Source organism: Mustela nivalis, assembly GCF_964662115.1.
Source record: "Mustela nivalis genome assembly, chromosome: 16".
Classification (NCBI taxonomy): Eukaryota; Metazoa; Chordata; class Mammalia; order Carnivora; family Mustelidae; genus Mustela; species Mustela nivalis.
Window position 1 is genome coordinate 641,929 of NC_139035.1, and position 19,335 is coordinate 661,263.

General features: G+C 54.9%; 1 protein-coding gene across 2 annotated transcripts in view; it reads left to right on the forward strand.

Moving 5' to 3' along the window:
* The first annotated feature begins 292 nt into the window (after window positions 1-292).
* Window positions 293-19,335, forward strand: part of XCL1 (X-C motif chemokine ligand 1) — a 172,145-nt gene continuing 153,102 nt past the window's right edge. Inside the window, exons 1-3 of one of the 2 annotated variants that reach the window (XM_082702822.1) lie at window positions 293-506; window positions 2,803-2,888; window positions 4,270-4,402. The gene's annotated coding sequence lies outside the window, so the exon portion shown is untranslated. Of the gene's footprint in view, window positions 507-1,246; window positions 1,294-2,802; window positions 2,889-4,269; window positions 4,403-19,335 lie in introns of those variants that run through there. The other variant, XM_082702823.1, reaches the window with a different exon arrangement.

Sequence of the window (19,335 nt, forward strand, 5' to 3'; positions counted from 1 at the left end):
GGAAACATAGACCCAGGAGTTACGTCACTTGCTCAAGGTCGCCTAGGTCGTAACGGGATAGTCAGGGTTTGAAACCAGACAGGCCAGCTCTCGCATTCGTGGTCTCAGCCATGGTGCTGTGTGGCCTCCTGTAAGCGTTTTAGGCAGAGAAGTGGCACGGCCAGATAGAGTGAGGGCCGTGCGGGGCGGGGGACGGCGTGTGCTGTGAGGAGCGGTGTTTGTGGAGGGCTGGAGGGGAGGAGGACGTTTGTCATCCGCAGCCGGAATCCGGAGGCCACAGAAGCTCCCTGAACAGGGCTCCCCACGGTGACCTTTTCAGGTGCTGGAGTCGATGCCCGTGTGTGGGGCTGGTGGGGCTGGTCCACCGTTCCCTTCCCTTGGAGGTTCTCCGCTGGCCTGATAATTAAATGGACATCAGGCAGATTAACAAGATAAAAACAGATTTAATCTCAGACACACGGGAGCCCCACAGACACGAGAGGCTCCGAGCCATTCAGGCAACTGAGGTGAGGAGGGGGCGGGGCCTGGGGCGTCGGTGGGGGGACAAGTCCCAGGAAGATGGGAGACGCCTGTCACGTCACTCACGCAAGTCTTTCTGAATAAACGTCATCTTGGGTGTTAGCGCTCTTCCCGGTACAAGCCCCCATCCGGCTCTTGCGGGCGGTGAGAGGAGAGGTAGACAAACAAAAAGAACCTTTCCGGAGTCTGCGGGGTCCTGACCGCCTTCAGCTCCGAACAGCCCACTTGTCACAGCGGCACACCGTGGGGGCCGTCCTCTGCCGCCGCTCACTGCTCAGTGGCAGAGGTGACCAGTGAAAGCAGAGAAGGGGCGGTGACGGTCAGGGTCCGGTGTCTGAAGGCTTCTGTGGAAAGTGCAGGAAGGAGCCCGGTGGGCAGAAAGCGGAGGTGGGGGTGCAGAGAAGGAAGGCGGGTGACTGTCCGCACACCCTCCCCGGACAAGCTGCGGACTGCGGGGAAGCGGGTCGGAGGCACAGTTCCCAGTCGGACAGCAGGATCCCACCGTGGCCAGGGAAGCCGGGGGCCTAGGCTGTGGGTGCAGCGGTGTGGTGGGGGGAGCAGGCCCGCTCTGCTCAGCTTAGCTCTGCACTCCGGCTGCCACAGCTCGGGGCCTGGCTTCTCGCGCGGCCTGGCTTCTGGGGCCGTGACTCTCGGGAGGGCAGCGGCAGGCAGTGGGCCAGGAGCGGGCAGGAGTCCCTGGAACCGGGGAGGACAGGTCAGGGTCGAGCCTTGGCTTTTCACCTGCCTCCCTTGTTGCTGCCGTGGGAAGAGAGGGTAAGAGAAAGGGCCGAGGGGACGGGCGCCAGGAGGCTACGGTACCCTCCCTGACCCCTGATACAGCAGGTGGCGTAGAATTGTGCTCAGGAAGCATCGGTGAATGAATGAATGAATGAATGAATGAATGAATGAATGGGTGAGTGAACGCCTGCCGCACCCATCAGGACGTCACGCGAAGTCATTTGATTGGGGGGGTATGGAAGACGGGAGGAACAGACAGATGAGGGGTTCAAGGGTCTGTAGAGCTTTGCATTTTGAAACCCCTGGCTGGGGAGGAGTTGGGCGGGCGCCGCCGGTTCCGAAGGAGGCCCTTCCTCCCGAGGTCAGCCGTGATTTGGAGGCCTCCTAGCTGCTTTTCCTTTTAAAACAGAGAGAAGAGACCCGTTTTGCAGGTGGAAAGCTCACCTTGCAAGAAAACCCAGCAGGGCTGCCGAGCTGCTGTGCGGAGGGCGGCAGGCTGTCCCTGCCCCTCCCTGCTGTCGGCTGACTCATTCCCTCTGCGGCAGACAGATTGTGTCTTGCGTGGGAGCCGCTCTGCAGAGCTCAAAGCTATTCCCTGAGAGTTACAGGAATTATGACCTGCTGAAGGGAACAATTGATCTAAATATGTGCTTTTAATGACACTTTAGTTTTATTATCATTTTATTAATGGGTTCCTAAGAGGCAACAGCAGGTCCCACTGTCTGCAGAAAATCGTTTGCTTTTCTCCTCGGGGACACTTGGTCCGTTGGCTCTGAATTCTAAACCCTGCAGTATGGGGTTGGGCCTCTGTGCCTGGCGTGACTCCCAGGCTGCCGTCCGGGCATCAGAAGCTCTGGGCACGCTCCCCCCGCAGATGGCATCCTCCCGGGGTCTGATGACTGAGCAAGACCCTGAGGAGGAACTGTGGGCTCGTTACTGCAGCCCATGTCAGAACAGCTGACATCTGTCAAGGTTTCCAGGGCAACAAGGAGCAGACATTGTGTGCGTCGTATTTCCAGGTGCCCAGACAGAGCAGTCGCCTCCCCAAGAGGAGACCGGGCTGGCGGAGTTGCACCCTTCCCCCCAGATGATTGCTTTGGGTTCTGTTCCCTGGGAGATGTGGTGAGAGTGAGGTTCCTAACCACAGCTCATTTGCAAAGCTCTGGTCGCGTCTGGTGGCCGCTGGGAAAGCAGGGGGAGTTCAGGTCCATTTTTATTGTGTGAACGTGAGTGAGAGACGGCTTTCGGGACCGCGAGGTCTCTGCCGGGTATCGTCAGGAGTCAGGCTGCCCGGAACACCCAGCTGGCTTGTTAATTTAATGCAATTTAACAACTGTTTGCTGAGTGCCTCTTGGAGGGCTGGGGCAGCAAAGGGAAAGGGAGCTTCCAGGAGCTTCCAGCCTAGCAAATGATTTCCCAAGAACGTGATAGAAGTGCCGAGAACTCAGCTTCCCCATATAAGAACGGAGGTAATAAAAAGCCCATGCTGGCCTCGGGGGTATCAAGGAATAACACATGCCAGTAAAGCATTTTGTACGTTTTCAGGCATATGGTAGACGGCCATCATTTGTTGGGGGAGCAAGCGAGTGACGCTGAGTGAAAGCCCCAGCGCCAGCACGTCCGTGGTGTCGGTAGGTACGAGTCCAGGCCGGCATCTTAATGCGGCTCAGGGTGGGCAGAAGCACAGGTTAGGTGGGGGATGGGTCAGGGAGCATGAAGGCTCGAGGGCGACCGTCAGAATCGGGTCACAGAGGAGTGAGAAGTAGAGTTAGAGACCCAGAACCGAAGGGTCATGGGAATAAGGGGGCTTCGGGTGACCGTGGCACCAGGGTGCGGGGGTGATGAGGCAGAGAGGGAGAAGGGACGGTAGACACAACGGGTGAGTGGGTTTCGAGGCGGGAGGCCCCATCTGCCAGGGCACCGTCTGTGCTGCAGGAGCGTTTGCACCGCTGGCCTTGCCTTTGCAAGGAGGTGAGGGAAGGAGGTTCCTTCTCGGAGGCGCGCTTCCCTCTCTCTGGTCCCTGGTCTGAGCACTTAGTGAGTGCCAAGTGAATACGTGTTGGATGTCGCTTCCCTTTCCACCGCTCCCAGCAGCTTTCGACCCTGGCCCGGGAGCCAGGCTGCCTGTGTGTGCCTCCTCTGCCACTTCCTGGCTGGTAGCCTTACTGACTAGGCCACCACTCCACCTCCGTTTGTCATCTGTTAGATACGAGCAATACCTCGTAGGACTGTTTCGGGGACGGGACGAGTTAGTCCGGCAAATGCTCAGATGAGCACCTTACGCGTCCTGGATTCTGTCTGACTTTTAGGCATTAATGTTACTACTTTCACTGTTGACCCAAAGATCCAGGTGATTCTGGTGGATCACTGAAAAAGAGAGTCCTGATTTGGGAGGCGGACCTTTGGATCCAATCCTACATGGCCATGTCCAACTGCCCTGGGCCTCGCGCATAGTAGGTGCTCAGGGAAGGCTTGTTATTTCAAACTTGCAGAGTGGAGGGGCAGGCAGGGCAAGACAGGGTGGATGGGCCGAGGACCCTTCAGGCAACTGGCCCAAGGAAGGTGAGTGTCCCTGGGACCCGGATCCTTCAGCAGAAGACCAAGGGCCGCGCTAGCTGTGGAAGGCAGGAGAGCTGAGGCCCACGACCATCTGGGAGTGACTGACTGGCCAGCTCCGGCCTGGGATGGGGGTCAGGTCTGTGTTCAGCTTTTTCTCCTGGGGAGGAAGGTCAGTATTTCACGCCATCAGGTGTCTTACATGGAAACTGGAAATGATAATCCCTAAAAGAACGTCTCCGTGGGTTTTTTTTTTTTTTTAAGACTTTATTTATTTATCTGGCAGAGAGCGCCCAAGTAAGGGGAGCAGAGAGCAGAGGGAGAAGCAGGCTCCCCGCGGAGCAGGGGGCCCGATGTGGGACCCGATCCCAGGCCGCTGGGGATCACGACCCCAGCCGAAGGCAGACGCCCCACGACTGAGCCACCGCGGCGTCCCAGGGACCCTTTCCTTTCCAGGGCGAGTCTAGAAAAAAGCCTTGATGAAGCCGGAGGGTTGAACAGTGGCCGCTGAGCGACCCGGGACCCTCCTGCCTTGGACACCGGGACTCTGGAAGCAGAGCGGAGAGACCGTGTGACACACCGAGCGCCGGTAAAACGCTTCTAGTTGCTGTTACTCTTGGAATCTCCGCGGTCCTACCCGCACCCCCGACCCTTGAAACCCCTTTAGACTGGAAGCCGACGAGGGGGGATGGGACGCTGTCTGCGGAGGCGGAGGCTAAGGGCGGGGGCGGCCGGGGGCGGGAGGCCGAGTCGGACCTGGGCTGCGGCGAGGGCGGGAGGAAGCGCGCTCCGCCGTGTCCTTTCTCGCCTCCGTCGACGGGGCGGACGGCGCGGACACGACAGGGCAGCCGGGGGCGGACACGGCGGGGCGGCCGGCGCGGACACGACGGGGCAGCCGGGGGCGGACACGGCGGGGCGGACGGCGCGGACACGACGGGGCGGACGGCGCGGACACGACGGGGCAGCCGGGGGCGGACATGGCGGGGCGGCCGGCGCGGACACGGCAGGACCGGACAGCGCGGACACGGTGGGACCGGACAGCGCGGACACGGCAGGACCGGACAGCGCGGACACGACGGCCGGAAGCCGCGGGTTCCAGAAGCGTCGGAGGCGGAGCCGCTCGGGCCTGTCCACCGCAGCGAGCCCCGCGCTGTGCCTGCCCCGCGGCCGGAGCCCCGCGCGGACCTGCTCCGACGGCGCCTCTGAGCGCACAGCGCGGGAAGGACGCGCCGCCCGGTCCGGAGAGAAGCCGCATCGCCCTCCTTCCTCGCGGTTGGGATGCGGAGTGTGGGTCCCGCGTCCGTGAGACCCGCAGGCGGGAGCCCAGGAAGCTTGAGGTCAGGAGGCAGGGCGGGTGTCCAGGGAGGTGACGGGCGCGTTGCCTTTGGGGACGGAACGAGCGAGTCGTGCCTGGGGACGCGGACGAGGCCTCGACGCACCACGTCTGTCCTCCGGCGGGACGTTCCCACCTTCCTCCTGCTGCTGCTGACCCGGGGGCCGGCGACCGGGGGGCTCAAGCGTTCGTTTGCCTGCAAGTGTGAATCGGGCCACATTTGATATTACGGCATGGCTCTTTTTTTTTTTTTTTTTTAAGATTTTATTATTTATTTGAGAGAGAGAGAGAGAGAGAGAGGGAACATGAGAGGGGAGGGGAGGGTCAGCGGGAGGAGCAGACCCCGGGCCGAGCAGGGAGCCCGATGTGGGACTCGGTCCGGGACTCCAGGATCCTGACCTGAGCCGAAGGCGGTCGCTCAACCCACTGAGCCGCCCAGACGCCCACAGCATGACTTTTCTTACGGACATTTTTTTAGACAGTTTTAGGTTCACAGTAAACATAAGAGGAAGAAACAGAGATTTCCCATTTATCTCCTGTCCCCACAGGTGCACGGTCTCCCCCATTATCAGTGTCCCCGCACTACCCCACATTATCAGGGTAGTGTGTTGAGGGTCACTAATGGAATCATACCGACACATCATAATCGCCCCAAGTCCACAGTTTTCGTTCGGGCTCACCCTTGGTATCGGTACATCTTGTGGGTTTGGACAAGCAAAAATGGCATGTAACCATGATCACAATATCATACAGAGTATTTTCACTGACTTAAACATTTCTGAGTTCTACGGATTCATCCTTCTTTTTCCCAAACCCGTGGAAACCATTGGTTTTTTACTCTCTGTCATTTTGCCCTTTCCAGACATCATATAATTGCAATTATACAATATGTAGCCTTTCCAGACTGGTTTCTTTTACTCAGTAGTGGTATTTAAGGTTCCTTTGTGCCTTTTCATGGCTTGATAGCTCATTTCTTTTTATCATTGAGTAATGTTCCATTGTCTGGATGGACCAGTTTATTAATCCATTCACTGGATGAAGGACGCCTCGGTTGTGCCCAAGTTCTGGCGATTATGAACGAAGAGGCTGTAAGCATCTCTGGTTTCTGTGTGAATGTGAGTTTTTGATGCCTTTGGGTAAATACCAAAGGAAGCGTTTACTGCGTTATGAAAGGGTGTCCACACTCTTATGAGGAATACCAGACTGTCTTCCAGAGCGGCTATACCATTTCATGTCCCAGCAGCAACGTGTCAAAGTTTTTGTTGCCAGCAGCTGCCATTCATGATTTCGGCCATTCTAACAGATGTGCAGTGGTGGCTCCTTGTTATTTTAACCTGCATTTTTTGGAAGACATATGACATGGGGTGTCTTTTCATATATTTATCTGCACCTGTATATATTCTTTTTCTAAAATTGTTATTGATTGATTGATTTTAAAGACATTGTTTATTTGACAGAGCGAGCAAGCTCACAAGCAGGAGGAACAGCAGAGGGAGAAGCAAGCTCTTCACTGAGCAGGGAGTCCAATGCGGGTCTTGATCCCATACCCTGGGATCATGACCTGAGATGAAGGTGGATGCTTAACCGACTGAGCCACACAGGTGCCCCTATGACTGTATATATTCTTAGTGAAGAGTCTGTTAAGGTTTTGGGACATCTAAAAAAATTAACATAAAATATATGATTTGTTTCAAGGGTACAGGTCTGTGATTCATCAGTCTTACACAATTCACAGCACTCACCACAGCACATACGCTCCCCAGTGTCCCTCACCCAGCCACTATCCCTCCCATCCCCCAGCAACCCTCAGTTTGCTTCCTGAGATTAAGAGTCTCTTATGGTCTCCTTCCCTGGTTTCATCTTGTTTCATTTTTCTCTTCCTTTCCCTATGATCCTCTGTCTTGTTTCTCAGATTCCTCATATCAGGGAGATCGTATGAGAATTGTCTTTCTCTGCTTGACTTATTTGCTCACATAACACCCTCTAGTTCCATCCAGGTTGTTGCAAATGGCAAGATTTCAGTTCTTTTGATGGCTGCATAGTATTCCATTGTGTATATATACCACACCTTCTTTATCCATTCATCTGTGGATGGACATCTAGGTTCTTTCCATAGTTTGGCTATTGTGGACATTGTTGCTATAGACATTCGGGTGCACGTGTCCCTTTGGATCACTACGTTTGTATATTTAGGGTAAATACCCAGTAGTGTGATTGCTGGGTGATAGGGTAGCTCTATTTTCAACGTTTTGAGGAACCTCCATGCTGTTTTCCAGAATGGCTGCACCAGCTTACATTCCCACCAACAGTGTAGGAGGGTCCCCTCTCTCCGCCTCCTCATCAACATCTGTCCTTTCCTGACTTGTTGATTTTAGCCATTCTGACTGGTGTGAGGTGGGATCTCATTGTGGTTTTGACTTGTATTTCCCTGACGCCGAGTGATATGGAGCACTTTTTCATGTGTCTGTTGGCCATCTGGATGTCTTCTTTGCAGAAATGTCTGTTCATGTCCTCTGCCCACTGGTCTTGGCTGGACGTTCTTGCTGATCTTCTGCAGGAGGGGCCGTGGCCGTGATTCTCAATTGTCTTTGCCGCAGGCGGAACCGCAGCGCCCTTGGCAGGGGCCGGGCTAAGATGTGCTCGGGTTCGCGCTCGGAGCTTTCGGTCCCTGAGCGCTTTCCGTACCGCGGTGGACGACGGGAAAGAAGATGGCGGCCGCCGGTCTCCGCCGGAGGAACCCAGAGGTCGGCAGCTCCTCAGCACGACTTCGGACAAAGGCTGTCAGTCCCTCCCCTCTCCCGGTCTGGTCTCGGGCCGCGCTCCGAGCGCCCCGGCCGGTGACCGAGCGGCTCTGTCTCCGGCGCGGCCCGTGCGGCGCCTCCAGACCCCGCGGATCCTGCCGCGCGGCCTCGCCGCTCCCCCTGCGAGAGGACGGAGGGTCTCCCGGCCCCGCCGCTGTGGGGGCCCCGCTGACGACCCGTGGCCCGACGGCGCCTCAGGCCGCGGCTTACGGCAACCCCGCGCTGAGAGCCCCTCCTCGGCCCGTCTCCGCCCGGCCCCGGGAGCTCTGCCGGACTCCGACCCGCCGTCCTCCGGCGACCCCGAGCGACCCGAGGCCACACGGTCCCCGCGAGGCCCGCACCCCGCGGCGCCCCTGGAGCGACCTCCGGCCGCCGGGACTCCGGCCGCTGCTCTCCCTGCCGGTAAGTGGCGACGGGGGCCGCTCCCCGCGGTCTGTCCGCCCGAACCTCACCTCGGGCCGCGTCCGTCCGGAAAGTGTCGCTTGTCCGCTCCGGGAGTCGCCGCTGTTCTTCTCGTCACCTCGCGTCGGGTCCGGAGGAGCTCGGGACGGTCCGGTGACTGCCCCGCGGAGCTCCTGGGACCACACGAAATTCAGGTCCGCTCGTCCGCCTTCCTGCCGCGCCCACTTTGGGCCACATTTACTCCCGATGTTTGTTTTCTTCTTGTTGAGTTTGGCGACGGCTCCGTGTACTTTGGATTCCAGTTCTTTATCCGATGGCTTTTGCACGTACTTTCCCCCAGTCTGTGGTTTTTGGTCGCATTCTCTTGACACAGAACAGATAGATGTTAGTGATGTTAATTATGTCTCACGCATCGTCGGGTGTGATTGCGTCTCATGTGTTGTCTTGATATTGGGTCAGTCTCGTGTAATTGTCTTGCATGTACTGTGTCCGCGATGTCGCATCTAAAAAGGGGGTCCCTGTACCTAAGGTCATCTAAGTTTTCTCCTAGGTCAGATTCTAGGAGTTTTGTTTATAGTTTTGCGTTTAAATTTGGGCTTATGGCCCATTTTGAGTTAATGTTTTGTGAAGGATGTAAGATCTGTGTCTATTTTTTTTAAAAGATTTTATTTATTTATCTGACAGAGAGAGATGACAAGTAGGCAGAGAGGCAGGCAGAGAGAGAGGGGGAAGCAGGCTCCCTGAGGAGCAGAGAGCCCGATGGGGGGATTGATCCCAGGACCCTGAGATCATGACCTGAGCCGAAGGCAGAGGCTTCACCCACTGAGACACCCAGGTGCCCCTACAATTTCTGGGCTCTATTCTGTTCCATTGACCTATTTGTCTACTTTTTACTAATACATCACTGTCCTTTTTTTTTTTTTTAATTTTATTTAAGTAATCTCCATACCCAAAATGAGGCTCAAAATCACAACTCTAGGATCAAGAGTCACGTGCTCTACCAGCTGAGTCCTCCAGATACCCCCGTCTCTGTTACTATAGCTTCACAGTAGCTTCCTGAAGTAGGGTCGCATCAATCCCCCAACTTTGTTTTTCTCCTTCAGTATTGAGTCAGCTGTGAGGGTCTTTTGCTTCTGTATATGCACTCGAGAGTCAGCGGGGACTTTGATTGGGATTGCATGGACTCTAGATCAAGTTAGGAAGGACTGACATCTTGACAGTATCGAATCTTCCTACCCATCAACATGGGACATCTCTCCATTTATTTAGTTCATCAGATTTTTGTGGTTTCTCTCATATACATCTTGCACGTATTTTTTATGTTTATGTCTAAGTATTTTATTTTTAGACGTTGCTAATGTAAATGATATTGTGTTTATACTTTTGAATTCCACTTGCTCATTGCTAGTATAAGGAAAAGCAATTAACTTACATATTTTAATTTGTATCCTGCAACTTTGCTATAATCGCTTACTAGTCTCAGGAGTTTTTAGTCAGGTTTTTGTTGTTATTGTTTTTCAACAGATAATCATGTTGTCTGTGAACAAAGACAGTTTAATTCTTCCTTTCCAATTTGTGTACCATTTCTTTTCTTATTTCATCAGCTAGTATTTCCAGTATAATTCTGAAAACGGTGATGAGATGGAGCATCTTTGTCTTTTTCTGATTGTCGCGCTCTTCCTGCCCGCAGAGATGACGCAACGCACACAGGTCGATGCACAAGCTCTTGTTTATTCCCTGGTCGATCTTTCTCCTCCCCTTGTGGGGAAGTTCCCTTGCCTTATATAGGGCATAACAGCCAATCACAGAGGTGTTCACGTGAACAGGAGGTATCTGGGGCTCGTAGGCAGTGGTGGCATGCGGTGTTCATGTGAGGAGCACGAGGTCACGTGTGGCCAGGGCGGATGTTTTTTAGGCTGTCCGTGCTGCTCCGGCGCCATCTTAGGGGCGTGACCCCGACACTGATCATAGCAGAGAATCCTCAAGTTCCTCACCAGTAAGGATATTTATTGGGTCGAGGAGTTTCCTTCCATTCCTAGCTTTCTGAGAGATTTTATCATGAATGGTGTTGGATTTTGTCAAATATTTCATCTGGGTCTATTGTGATTCTCCTTTTTTAGCTTGTTGATGTGATGGATTACATGAATTGATTTTCAGATATTGAACCAACCTTGCATGACTTGGTTAAGTCCCACTGGGCCAAGGTGTATAATTCTTTTTAAATATCATCAGATTTGATTTGCTAATATTTTGTTGAGGATTTTTCATCTCTGTTTATAAGAGATATTGGTCTGTAGTTTTCTTTTCTTGTAATGTCTTTGTCTGCTTTTCGTAGAAGTGTAATACTAGTCTCATCAAATGTATTAGAAAGAAATACCATGGAGGACATGGGGAGTTAGAGAGGAGAAGGGAGTTGGGGGAAATTGGAAGAGGAAATGAATCCTGAGAGACTATGGACTCTGAAAAACAATCTGAGGGGTTTGAAGGGGTGGGGGGTGGGAGGTTGGGGGAACCAGGTGGTGGGTATTAGAGAGGGCACGGATTGCATGGAGCACTGGGTGTGGTGTAAAAATAATGAATACTGTTATGCTGAAAATAAATAAAAAATAAATTTTTAAAAAAGTTGAGGTCTATTAAAAAAAGAAAGAAAGAAAGAAATACCTTTACCCTCTAAAACAGTTTTTTTGAGAATTGGTATACTTTTTCCTTTAAATGTTTGGTAGAATTCACCAGTGAACCACATAGGCCTGGTGCTTTCTGTTTTTGAAGGTTATTGGTTGTTAATTCCATTTATTTAATAGACATAGGCCCATTGAGATTGTTAATTCTTGTGTGAGTTTTCATAGGTTGTGCCATCAAGGAATTATATTATTAATCTAGGTTATCAAATTTGTAGGCATAGTTTTGTTCATAGTTTGTGGGTTCTGCTAAAAAACTGCCCCTAATACAAAGTTATCTTGATGGTCTTCCTCCTTGGACACAGTTTTAAGGAATTCCATTCCAACAGTTGTTGGGGAATAAATCACTAGTCTGGAAGACCCACGAGGACCCGCGGATGATGGCAGTGCAGCTGGGGGGAGGATGAGGGCAGGTTACTGGACAAAGAGGTCAGGCCAGTTTGAGGATGTTTGAAGGAAGGAGAAGAAAGGAGAGAACCAGTGCCCGTGCAGAAGCGAGGATACAGATGCAAACGATATTTTCACTAGTGCTTTTTGGTGGAAGAGGGCACTTTGACCCCAAACTGGACTTGTCCTAGGGCGCACTCATGACAGGATGAGGGAAGGCCTGCTGTGGCTCGTTGAGAATGAGGAAGGGCTGTCCGCCTTCTCTACTGCATGCTGGACAGTGATGACGGTAACTACTGCACACAGAGTCCTGGTAATTGTGTGACACCCCGGGGGAAACTGAGAGAGCTGCTGGTCACAGGAGCAGTCCGGCCTGTGATTTGTGGCCCCCAGGCCACCACCTCGGAGACTTGGAGGGAATGCTATCTCCTGGCACATTAGTGACCCATTTTGCAGTTTGCTGGTAGGAAGCTCTGGTTTGAGGAAGCAGCTTGTCTTGCTCAGGAGAGAACTGAGGCCCACGGGCTTCACCGAGGAATAATGCCTCGGAGCCAGAGGTGGGGTCCGTTTTGAGGACAGTATTCGTTCTGCAGCGCTCTCTGTGGTTCCGACCACCCCCAGTTCAGTGAGGTGCCTGCTACGTGCTCTGTGCAGCGGGCAGGGGGTCCTGTGGGGCATGTCTGCATCCTGGGAAGCCTGAGGAAAGGTTTTTGCCCGGGATCTGTGAGAGAGCCAGCCCCAACGTGGGGAGCTTCTGCTGGTGTTTTCGGGTGAGGACACTGTCAAGGAGTGGTGGGTATTCCCTGACAACGTCGATCGCTCTGACGCCAGCAGCGTCTTGGGGCTGGCACAGCAGCTCAGAGGAAGCTGTGACAGGAGGTGGCAGATTTGGTGGTGGCTGAAGGCCTTCTCTGGGGACTCCGTGGAGAGTGAATGGCTTGGCGGCACTTCTGGGACTTACAGAGACCTCAGAGAAAACGGGCCGGTGCCGGGCAGTGGCTGAGAGGACTGTTTGGTGAGTGTGTGGAGACATCCCAGGAGGACCCCCCAAAAGAGATGCGGAGACTTAGGAGGCAGACTGGCGATGCCGTCGTGATGACCAAGGGCGGTGTCAGTGCTGCTGTGGACTCAGCGTTGTACCCCCCCTTCCCAAATTAATATGTCAAAGCCCTAATCCCTGACGTAACGGTGCCTGGAGGGGCCTTAGGGAGGTAATTAGGGTTAGAGGAGGTCACGAGGGGCCCTGGGCTGATGGGTTAGTGCCCTGTGAGAAGAGACCAGAGAGCTCGCCGTTTCCGCCAGTGTGGGCTGAGTGTGGGCTGAGTGTGGGCTGAGGCAGGCTCGCGTGAGCGCGCAGTGAGAGGGCAGCTGCCAACAAGCGAGAGACGAGGCCTCAGAATTAATCTGCCTGCCGGCGCCCTGACCTTGGACGTCCCGGCTCCAGAGCTGTGAGAGATAATTGGTTTCCAGGCCCTCAGCGCATCTTATTTTGTGGCCGCGGCCCTGCCCTCCCGTCACTCTTCCCTTGGTTCCCGCAGTGACACAGTCTGGAGGACGGGTATGTGTTCGGAGGTAGAGCCCCCCCGCCCGGAACACCAGTTACCGTGGGCAGGGAGTGCGGGGGCAGGTCTCCCTTCTCGGCCTGGAGTGGGGCCTAGTCCAGGTCCTTTATAGCTGGGCCACGTGCTTCCCGCCGTGGCCTGCGTGCCGGACGCCAGGACCTCCGTTCTGCAGACGAGGAGGCGGACACTCAGTGACCGGCAGCAAGCACGGTCTTCGGATCTGGGTCGCTGCCACCTAGTTACGTTCAGGGTCCTGTTCTCTTGAGTGGAGCTTAAGCTAGGAAGTGGGAAGAGCTGACTTTTTATCTAATATCTGTTTAAATTCACATTTCATGCTCTTCTTAAGAAAGTTTTTAATTAAGTAATTTCTACACCCCATGTGAGACTTGAACTCATGAACCCACGGTCAAGAGTCACGTGCTCTTCTAACAGAGCCAACCAGGTGCCTCTCAAATCTCATACTCCCATCCAAGGACTAACCAGGCCCGACCCTGCTTAGCTCCTGAGATCAGCCGAGATCGGGCGCGTTGAGGCTGGGATGGCCGTAGACGCATTTCCTACTCCTTACCACTAATTCTCTGTGCTCTGGGAATACTGTTTTGTAACTATTTTAAGTCTGTCTTTCATTATTAAAATATAGATAAAATATAAATACAAATAAATATGTGTTTGGGGAGGAAGTTAGGGTTGGCCGTGGTCATAAGGACGGAGTACCGGTTATGACTATCTGTATCTGTATCTGCATGTCACCCTTAACAGTACGTAGGAAGATGTTGGAAGGTGAGTCCCACATTTTCTCAAGTGGAGATGAAATTTCTTCTCTGCGTCTTTAATAAAGTTTTGTTCAGGTGATTTTTACAAGTAGGAGCGGGTCACGTCCGTGTTGAGGTAAGTGGACTGGACTCTTCACTTCTTCACTTCAGCCAGCAGGTCCTGGAGGACTCCATCCCTTGAGGGCTGGAGGAGGCGATTTTGTGGAAGTTGCAAGGGACCCGAAGCAGAGGGAGATCCAGTGCATTAACGGGCGCGACAGCTAAGCGACCGGGTTGGAAGTGAGCGTGAGAAAGGACCGTTGTGAGACAGATTTGAGTGCGGCCGTTTGAGGGACGTCTTGGAGGGATCGTCTTCCTCTTCCTTTTCGTGTTCGTCCTCATCAACACTCATGTCTACTGAGGGTCGAGCACTTTATACAGATTATTTTACTTAACGTTTTCAAGAAGGTGATGAAGTAGGTCCTGTTAACATCCCCATTTAACGGGGAAGGAGAACGAGGTTTGGAGAGGTGGTTTCTCCGTCTGTCACCTGTGGGTCAGCTGTGACAGGATTCGACATCGCCGAGTCTTGCCTGCATAGACGCGTGCCGCGCTGTCTGGGAGCAGTGTGGGCTTGGTTCAGTCGGCAGGGCGATGCCACTGAGGGTTTGAGGGGCGAGAAGTGACGTGTTTAGAGCGTGTTGTACGAGTTGACCAGCACCAGCGAAGGTGCAGGGGAGCAGCAGTGGCGTCTGGAGACAGTGAGGAAGCGTCTGTGGCCGGGGGAGGAGGCGGGTGGCTGAATCGGGTGGGGGCGGGCGGCCTGGCACGGCGGGCCTGGATACAGAGAGCAGTAGGCTCTCAGAGGTTGAGTGTTCTGAGGGTTTAGGAAGTGGCTTAACAGTGTGCCTCACTCACTCCCAAAACGATTCCGAGCTGAGCTTGACGAAATGCTGTCACAGAAGAAAACTGCTTTTGAGGCCTGCCCGAGAGCCTTTGAGTCATGATTTTGCTACCACGGGGCGTGGTGTGGACCATCCCAGGTCGTGTTTTGTTGTACAGGCGATGTTTGCAATGTTGGTTCGTTCCTCTCTGAGGTTCTTTTATTCCTTCTTAGTTTCTTAGAAGTCGGAAAACACCACTTCACACGTCCATGGGGCAGACGACAGCGTTAAGGTAAGTGCAGCAGCCGGGGGGGATGGCGACAAGCGCCCTTTAAAACGGTGGGGCCTTGAGACACCGGAGTAAGGGGTTGCGAAAGGAAAACTGGCTCGTCAGCGTGACGGCTTCTTCTGCAGTCCTCGGTATGAAGCTCTGTTGCTGACGCTGGCCGGCCTCTTCCCGCAGGTTCCGTTCCTGCTTGGCAGCGATCGTCTGAACATATGCTTTTCCGAGTCAAAATAGCTCGGCTCAGTGATTCCTCATCCCTTTTTAAAGAGCGTCATGGACGTGCGTTCTTCGAGAGGCTCCTGAAAGCCACACGCAGTTTCCCCAGGAAGGGCTGCATATGATTTCGGAGGTTCACGGTACGGACAGTAAGCTGGAAACTCGGACTGACTTCGTCCTGAGAACTGACGCTGCCAGCCGTGCCCTCCTCTTCCTTCTCCGGAGCCGCTCCCGTTGCCTTCCTGAGGCGGCCACTGCGCGAAGCCGGGCAGGAGGACGCGGCGAGAGGGAGGTCTGCACCGGCTCGGCTTCTGGAGGGCTCAGGAGGGCGAGGTCCTGAACCCACGTAAGCAGCCCTTGAGCACGCACACACTGTAGAGTGGGTGCTGGGGGCTGTGGCCGGTCTGACGAGGAAGAGTGGTTAGAATGTGGCCCCTGCCCTCAAGGGACTCACATCTACTGGTAGAGATCAGCTTCGAGACCAGTAAAATACCAGGTCTCGGCTCCTTTACGAGGTCAGATGACGTCAGGAATCCTAACCAGCCCCTCACTGACGCACAGTGTTTCTCATAAAAGGATGAGTGAAAAATTCCACAGGCAAAACGAGTCAAACATGCATGTCTTCTCAACAGTGAAGGTCTTTGTACAGATTTCTCTAGCCGTTTCGGAGTGTGGGAGCACTTCTGTCGATTAAGTTTGCCAGAGCAAAGGATTTGAATGTTTAAGTAGTTGCTAGAGAGACTCAGGTTGCTGTCCAGAATGGGCTGTGTCTGTTCCCGCCTCCGGAAGATTCCCACCAGTTATGAATGACGGTACTTGTTCTGTGGTGCGATTTGCAAGAAAGAGTGATAATTCCTTCCAGGGACGCTGTGTGATTCCTGATTCCTTCTGTGAGAGTCTCACTTGTCTTCTCTGGGAGAAACCCTCGTAAGAGTGACCCCACGCTCCGCTGCATCTCCAAAGCCCCGTTTTTGGCATTTCCCGTGTCTTGTCCTCCCTGTAGCCTGCCCCCAAAGGCTCCGTGTCCTAGCCCCTCTCTCTCTCTCTCCAGCTGCTCTGGGCCTGGGTCTCCTTGGCTCCCACCTGCTTCCTCCTGATTCTGGTCTTCAGCAGGACATCAGGGCCTCTGGAAGTGAACTTGGAGTGGCCCCAGGTAGCTCCTTGCAAGCAAGAGCATTTCTGTCTTTCCCCTGCAGGCAGGGGCGTGGATTCCCCCAGATCAGATTCTGGGCTGTGGAGGGGAAGAAGGCTGAAGGCGAGGAGGGAACAGCCGGTTTTTCTTTCAGCCGTGTGGGCACCTTTCGAATTTTATTTTGGTTATTTTATTTTTTTAACATGATTAATCACTGGGCTGGTTTGAAGGGAGGAGCTTTGTGGCCTGGCCTTAGGAGGACCGCAGGGGTCAAGGCCACCCGTCACCTGTATAGCCTTTGTGCCGGGCCGCCACAGGGCAGGGGGTGTCACGGGTTCACCTTCATGCACATTTGAAAAGGGCAGCAGGCGCCCTTCCCCCAGGTGAGCTCAGCTCTGAGCCAGAGAGCCTGGCTTGGTGAGAACAGGGCAGGCTGGGCCTCGGCCCCCACTTGCGACCTCGACAGTGTGCCTCTGTGTCCTGCCCCGACCCCACTCCTGGCTGCGGCTCTCAGGGTGTCCCCGTCAGTGGCCTGTCGTGGGCTCAGGGAGACACCGCCATGGCCCAAGGGCGGAGCAGAGGACTTGGTGTCTGCAAACCCAGCTTCCCTGCCCCTGCTCACTCCCCATTCCTGCTTCTTGCCCGGGGATCTCTTCTGGTTCCTGGAGACCGGACCAGCCCTGCTGGGGGGTTTTGCTGTGGTATGTCTTGCTAGTTAGAGCGCGTGTTGTGTTAACTTTGGTTGGTAGCTTTTCGTCCTGAGTGCCGCTGGCCTGGCCCCTCAGAGCCCGAGAACTTGGTGCAAGGTCTTGTCTCATTGGCTCGGTGGTGGTGGTGGTCGCGTGTAGGACTTGGCAGAGCAGCTCCGGCATCCCAGCTGCCTAACCCAAGAGCTCTTCCTTCGGACGCGCAGAGCCGCCCCGGGACCGTGCTCGGTGCGGCGACTCGGGGACAGGCTCCTTCTCGCCCCCAACTTTGCCATCTTCACCTGAGGCAGGAGAAGGGGCAGGAGAGGAGGCGGGGGCCTCATCTGACCGGTAAATGGCCCACATCACAGCTGCTCGCCTTCTGCTGGTAGGAGCTGGTTGCGCGGAGCCTAGCTGCAGGATGCCGCGGGAGCGTGTCCTGGGTGGGTGGCCGGTCGTCCGAAACTGCTCTCCGCCATGCAAGAGGAGCGCTGAACTTTGGGGGGCAGTAGGCTCTGTCTGCCACGGGGCTGAGCGGAGAACGGCTTCACTCCTGCCCGGTGCTTGCCCTTCTGTTCTGGGGGGAGCCCTTATGCTTTACTGGGCTGCAGGCTCTGCTCAGAGATGTCCTCTCCTGAGGCTTCAGGTAGGAACGAGAGAGCTGGAGCCCTTGGTCAGACTTGCCTCTCTTCCTGCTCTGCCTGGGGTCTGCACACGAGGGGACCCCTCCTTAGTCTCTCTGCTCTGGAAGCAAAGGCGCAGGTAGATTTTCCTGGGAGCCATTCAGGACCTCCGTCCCGCACTCCTCCTCCAGGCTGTGTGTGAGAGAGAGAGAGGGAGGCAGGGAGAGATTTTGGCTGGAGGATGACTAGGGAGAGAAAGGCCTTCAAACCCAGGCAGCTTCTTCTCCTCCTGTGTGTGCTGAGGCGGCTGGGGCTGGGCGGTGGCTCTGAGGACTCCAAAGGCCTCAGATTATAAAGTCTGAGAGGACGGTGGAGCCGGATCCGGAAGGGGACAGCCCACTTTCCCGGGGAGACGTCCTTCCCGCCAGCGACGTCAGCCATGGCTGCCGTTGCCTTGGTAACGGCATCACGGAGCGCCGAGGGCACACGCGCGGATTTCAGGGCTCTCTTCTTGTGAGGAGCTCGGAGCGAACCTTACTGTCCCCCCAGTGCAGCGTCGTCACGGGGAGCTCTACTCTCCCGTGCTCGGTGCGGCCGGTGCTGAGGACAGGTCCAGGGGTTGGGTGATACTGGGACAACCTGAAGGACACGTGGGGGACCAAGAACTCTTTCTTTTTACATAAAACCCGTATGTTTCGGAAGAAGAACGCTGCCGGCCTGCCCTCTAGTAGTGTTCTTCCCTTCTGCCCGTTTCACACGGAAAGTCTCACCAAATCATGGGATCGGTCCCTTACCCAAGAGTCCTGCTGTGGGACTGGAGGGTTCTGGAAATGTGGCGGAGGTGGGCACCGCTGGGTGCCAGCCCGGTCGAGAAGGGGGAGACCCTACCTCTTGGAGACCTGTCGTGAGCAAATACATTCTCTTTCTTTCCGTGCCCACTTCTGAGTGGCCGAGACATCCGGACGCACCTGTTGCAGACACTGTGAGTGCGGGTGAGGCAGAATCTGGGGGTGGCCCAGGTCTCTGCATCCCAGCGACCCCGCGGCTCTGCTGCTTCCCCCGGTGAGCTTGACTCATTGCTTCACCTCACCGAGCGTCAGTTTGTTGTTGGTAGAATGGCACCAACTCCGGCTCCAGGGCATTTGTTGGTTTTTTTAAGATTTTATTTATTTCACAGAGATCACAAGCAGACAGAGAGGCAGGCTCTGGGGGAGGCTGGAAGCAGGCAGCCCGATGCGGGGCTTGATCACAGGACCCCGAGACCATGACCTGGGCCGAAGGCAGAGGCTATAACCCACTGAGCCCCCCAGGCACACCCCTCCCCTCCTTGTCATTTTGATGAGTAAATAACACTCAGGAAACGCGTAGCACCCTGTCCGGCATGTGATAGGCACTGCAATCACGGATGGTTGTGTCTCTGGGTTAGAGCATTTCTTAAAAGGTGTCCAGTGCGGGGCTGACCCTGGCACATGTTCAGCCTTTGCACAAATTAGAGAAAAGTGCCTCGACTGCAGACAAACTGAAGTAAGGTGCTTCCTCCTCCGGCCTGCGCAGCCCTGGGCAGGCTCCCGGGGCCCGCAGCTTGGGCCGAGGCCCAGAGCCCTCAGAGCACGCGCCAGGCCCAGCTCAGGCCTCCCCCGTCTCTTGGTTCTCAGCGACTGGCCTGCAGGTGTCTTGGAACAGCTGCCTTACGGAAACCTTAAGAAAAATGTCAGGGTGAATAAGGGAAGGGAATGAGGAGGGAGCGGCTGTAGCCATAGGACACAGGTGTGAGGTGAGC